The sequence below is a fragment of the Stegastes partitus genome, unplaced genomic scaffold, assembly GCF_000690725.1.
Source record: "Stegastes partitus isolate 25-593 unplaced genomic scaffold, Stegastes_partitus-1.0.2 Scaffold1816, whole genome shotgun sequence".
Taxonomy (NCBI): Eukaryota; Metazoa; Chordata; class Actinopteri; family Pomacentridae; genus Stegastes; species Stegastes partitus.
In genome coordinates, this window is record NW_007579547.1 from 179,130 (window position 1) to 184,770 (window position 5,641).

General features: G+C 36.9%; 2 long non-coding RNA genes across 2 annotated transcripts; both read right to left on the reverse strand.

The window, feature by feature from the left end:
* Nucleotides 1-203: 203 nt before the first annotated feature.
* Nucleotides 204-4,220, reverse strand: LOC103372731 (uncharacterized). Its single transcript, XR_521016.1, has 2 exons — nt 745-4,220; nt 204-541 (listed from the first exon to the last, which is right to left on the reverse strand). It is a non-coding gene; the product is annotated as an uncharacterized LOC103372731 (long non-coding RNA).
* A 418-nt stretch (nt 4,221-4,638) lies between these two features.
* On the reverse strand, nt 4,639-5,635 carry LOC103372732 (uncharacterized). Its single transcript, XR_521017.1, has 2 exons — nt 5,442-5,635; nt 4,639-5,105 (listed from the first exon to the last, which is right to left on the reverse strand). It is a non-coding gene; the product is annotated as an uncharacterized LOC103372732 (long non-coding RNA).
* Nucleotides 5,636-5,641: the final 6 nt, after the last annotated feature.

The following is a 5,641-nucleotide window of genomic DNA, read 5'->3' on the forward strand; positions in this document are numbered from 1 at the left end:
TGCAAACTAGCTTGACATGTTTTTTTTTTTTAAACATTTGTGGGTGTGCATCAGCTACAACCAGTAAAACCAATTGTGTGTTGCTTCATAACATAACACCTTTGCTGGGGCTCATCAGCCTTAAAGTCATTATTAAACAAGTTGTAAATGTTAATCTGTTTAAATACATTCATAACATTTCACAAAGCACTCATGGAGCTGCAGAGTTTTTTAAAAGTTTATTTGCAATCAAAATGGAGTTTAAAACAAGTTTAGCATTTCCAATAATCCATCAAGAAATAAATCACTGATGAGGAACAAACAGATGACAGATTAAATTCATGACATATGGCTGTAGTTTTCACACAGTTTGACCTGTACAGCATTACAGCATGTGGAGATCACATTTTAAATCATACATTAAATAAGTAAAGTTGGTTTCTGGCTGCCGGATGCGCTGGATCTAAATCCTATGCCTCACCCCTTAGTCCTGGAAAGGGCGCACCGCGTCGGGCCAAAGAGGGACGCAGATGCACCACCGAGAACAGTTATCATGAGATTCCTGAACCACAAGCAGAAAAAAATGGTCTTCAGAGCTGCAAAATCAAAGACGGATATCTTCTACAAGAACCAATGTGTGAAATTGTTTGTTGATATGGCTACGGAGGTGCACAGGCAACGAAAGCAGTTTGACGCCGTTTGCGACCTGCTGCACCAACTTGAAGTGAGGCATGGCATTCTGTCCCCAGCGACGCTGGTACTGACCTACAAGGAGAAGGTCCACAAGTTCAAAACCCCTGCGGAGGCAAAGAGTTTTGTTAAAAAGATTCAAATGGACACTGAAGAAATAGATTGACTGGAGCACTTCCGTACTGTTGTTAAATGTTTACTTTGCAGACCTATTTGGTGAGATCTATCTTGTTTATTTGTTTCTATTAGATGATAAGCTCAACATATTTAATGTAAATTGCAAACTGATAAATAAGCTTTTCCCTTATTTTCAAACAAAGCAAGTATTCACCTTGTCTTAAGAAGGATACATTACTTAAATACAGTAGCAGACGAATGTTGGGATATGGTTCATTACTGACAGTAGAGCAGATCCCGTAGATCTGTAGATGTTTGCGGTCGGAAGTAAGGTATTTCTGGGGGTTACCCAGTTAGCTGGGAAGAGGGTTTTTGTTTTTGTGCAGTTTGGAGCTTTCACTTCATGCTCCAGTCTTTTAGTGTGTGTGACCTCTCAGACACATTTACATTTTGTAATATTAAGGTACTTGATGCTTGGTTTAGATGACAAAAATTTTAAATTAAATGCACGTCTTGGAATTGCAGGGGTTTACTAACAACTAAAAAGATCAAGCAGGTTATGAACAAAATTAAAGATTTGGGCTCTAAAATAGTTTTCTTACAAGAGAGCCACACTCTTGAGGATGAAAATATCTGGATAAGCAGGAGGTGGCAGGGCTCTTTGTATGCCTCTTTTTTTACAAATCTCTTTCTAACCATTTCCTCTCTCCCAGGAAAAAACATCATTGGTGGTGATTGGAACTGTGTTTTGAATCCTCTCCTTGATTGACCTACGGGAATTGACCAGAATCATCATAAAAGCAGAAAAATCATCCAGAACTTTATGAAGGAGCTGCAGATGATAGATATTTGGCAACATTTTAATCCGACTGATAAAACATACTCATGTCATTCTAAAATATTCAAAACGTATTCTCATATAGATTACTTTCTGATTTCAGCAGACTTGTTATCTAATATGGTCGATTGTTCCTATGACAGTATTACAATATCAGATCATGCTTCATGTAATCTGCAATATTTTCATAAAACTTTAATGACAGATCCCCCTAGATGGTGCTTACATCTAAAATGGCTTAAAGATGAAGCCTTTGTTAGTTATGTAGAGACCAAAATTGATGAATACTTTCACATAAATACGACAGAAACCACAGTTTGTATTAAATGGGAAGCTTTTAAAGTCTGTTTAAGGGGTTATATAATTTCGTACACCTTCTCAAAATCTGAGGAACAGCGTAATAAAAGACAACAACTAGAAGAAAAGATAAAAAATCTAGAGAAACAATTGTTCAGTAATCAAAATTCATTAGTTGAGAAAGAGCTGTTGCTGTTAAGGCGCGATATGATAAAGAATCAGCGGACAGGGCAGCCTCTAATATATTCAGGTTAAATCAATCTTTTTATGAACAGGGAGAAAAGCCTGGGAAGATTTTAGCGTGGCAAATAAAACAATTGGAAGCACAAAAAAACATAACCTCAATAACAAACACAAAAGGGGAATCTGTTGTGAACCCAATTGAGATAAATAAAGAATTCAGAAATTATTATGAAAAACTTTATGATTCACAGGGGAGTATCGACCCAAATGCACAAAATATATTTCTTGACACAGTGACCATACCAAATATTACAGATGACCTTAAACAACACTTGGATGCCAATATCAGTGAACAGGAAATAATGGAAGTTACTGATGCCATGAGCACAGGTAAAAAAGCTGGACCTGATGGGTTTCCAACTGACTTTTATAAAAAGTTTAAGGGAAAGTTAGTAAAACCAATATTGGAAATGTTACAAGAAGCATTTATAGAGGGTGACCTTCCTCACTCAATGACTAACACGTTAATCATCTTACTGCCTAAGCCTGGGAAACCTAGCAATAAATGTGAAAATATGAGGCCAATAAGTCCGCTGAATTCAGATTTAAAAACACTTTGTAAAATATTAGCAACACGTTTACAGGAAATACTTCCTTCAATCATTCACAGGGCTCAAAATGGCTTATTTTAGGTCGCCAAGGACTAGATAATGTAAGGAGCGTTCGCAACATTATTCAAGGATTAGAGAAAACTACAGATACTGCCTTCCTCTCCCTAGATGCTGAAAAAGCGTTTGATAGGGTAGAGTGGGCTTATCTTTATGTGTTAACTCGCTTTGGTCTCGGACCTAAATTTAGAAAATGGGTACAAGTGCTATATCTACACCCAACTGCAGAGATCTTAACGAACAAAAACATATCCAAACCCATTTTAGTTAAACGTGGATGCCGCCAAGGATGTCCATTATCTCCTTTGCTATTCACTTTAGCCATGGAACCCTTTGCTATAGCTGTACGGTGACATTCACATGTAACTGGAATCACAATTGGTCAGGTAGAACATAGGCTTTCATTATATGCAGATGACATAATTTTATTCCTTTCTCAATTAAATGTAACTATTCCTGCTCTGTTAAAACTAATTGATGAGTTTGGTCACATCTCAGGATATGCAATTAACAGATCCAAATCCTCTATTTTATTGCTAGATGAAGGAGAGAGAGAGTCTCCACCGGCAGTCTTTTCACAACTTAAATCGGTCCCTCAATTTACTTAGCTAGGAATACAAATTTTTCCAAATTTAGATTTGATCGTTCAGCATAACTATGAATCAGTAACTAAGGAAATTACAAATAGTGTCAATAGATGGATGCTTCTTCCCATGTCTCTGATTGGCCAAATTAATATTTACAAAATGACTACAATTCCAAAATTATTGTATGTTTTTCAGAATATTCCTTTGCCACCACCTGCTGACTGGTTTAAAACGTTCAAAAAACTCCTCCTTGAATTTATATGGTCCAAACAACGTTCTAGAATAAGACTGTCTTTACTCCACTTGCCTTACAATGAAGGAGGCCTAACGTGCCCAAACATTGTGTGGCATTATTGGGCAGCCCAGCTCAGATCAATAGGGTATTACTTTAGTACAAATGAAGCCCCCCAGTGGACAGAAATGGAAAGTAATGTCTTAAGTCCTGCATTACCCTTGTACCATTTCTCTGACACAGAGCTTAATTTGATCAAGAAAACTGGAAACCCAATCGTAAAAAATATGGTTAAGATATGCTACAGTGTCAAGAGACATCTAAAAGAACCGGTTACTCTGTCACGCCTGACTCCAATCTGGGGAAATCAAGATTTTGTTCCTGGGAGAGCCGACGCAGTGTTTAAGCAATGGGCTCTAAAAGGATTGGAGAAGATTCAAGATTTGTACCCAACAGGCTCCGACTGCATGATGTCATTTGAAGAACTTAGATCCAAACACAACATACAGAGGAAATTTTTTTTTCAAATATCTTCAACTTAGAAGTTACATAGGAACAAAACAAAACAATTTATTGAAACCACCTATTTCTAAATTAGAAGAAATTATTAGTAAAAATTGCTTTAAAAAGAGAAAAATATCAGAAATGTAAAAGCTATTGTTGTCAAATTCTTCTGATAATTCAACTTCAAAATTAGAAGCTTGGAAGAAAGATTTGGAAACAGATCTGTCATTAGATGAATGGGAATTAGCTTGTAATAAAGCCCAAAAGCAAACTATTAATTCTCGGTTGAGATTATTACAATACAAGTGGCTCATGCGTGTTTATGTTACTCCGGTGAAATTAAACCAATATAATCCAAGTATTCCAGATACATGTACAAAATGTGGAGAAGAAAAAGGAACACTGTTCCGTTGTGTTTGGGAATGTAGGGAAATTAAGACATTCTGGGTTTCAATAAAACAATCTGTGAAAGATGTTGTCTCTAAAGACTTACCATTGAATCCTTCTTTTATAATCTTAGGTTTATATCCCAAACACGTAAGATTTACAAAAAAATGAGCAGCTCTTTATTGATATTTGTCTACTACAAGCAAAAAGATTGATTGCATTACACTGGAAAAACATTAGCCCACCGAGCATTGGACGCTGGGTTAAACAGATGTTGGCTACACTTCCATTGGAATGGATTACATACCTGCTGAGAGGAAAAAAAGGACTTGTTTAAAAGCATTTGGAGGCCTTTTATATTTTTTTGTCCAAAACATCGGCTGAACAGAAGATCAGAAGGAAGATGACACATAAAATCTGTTTAGTGCTGCTTGAGGTATCAAGTGTCCCTGTATATTTGTCATCATGTACTGTTTGGTAAACCTGCATTTTGTGTCTCGGAGGATGTTTGTCTATGTCATGTAAAAATGACCTAAATCACAAATTTATTGCTGTGTGCATTTTATGTCCTCATAGGCCAGAAAATCTTTTTCCGCTTGAGTTACAAGAGTACGGCTTCTCACCTGTGTGAGTTCTCATGTGAAGCACCAAGCTATTCCGATGATGAAAACTTTTCCCACATGTTCCACAAGAATATTGCCTTGCCTCGTTGTGGATTGCTGTGTGCCTGTTATGTGTTGATATGTGAGAAAATCTTTTTCCACATGTGTTACAAACGTATGGCTTCTCACCTGTGTGAGTTCTCATGTGGATTTTCAAATCAAATCTGAGTCTAAATCTTCTCCCACAATTGCTACATGGGTATGGCTTCTCATCTGTGTGAGTTCTCATGTGGCTTTTCAAATTACTATCTTTAATGAAACTTTTTCCGCATGTGTTACAAACGTATGACTTCTCACCTGTGTGAGTTCTCATGTGAAGCACCAAGGTATCCCGATAATGAAAACTTTTCCCACATTTTCCACAAGAAAATGGCTTTTCCTCTTTGTGGATTGCTGTGTGCCTTCTCTGTGTTGATATGTGAGAAAATCTTTTTCCACATATGTTACAAGAGTACGGCTTCTCACCTGTGTGAGTTCTCATGTGGACTTTCAAATAA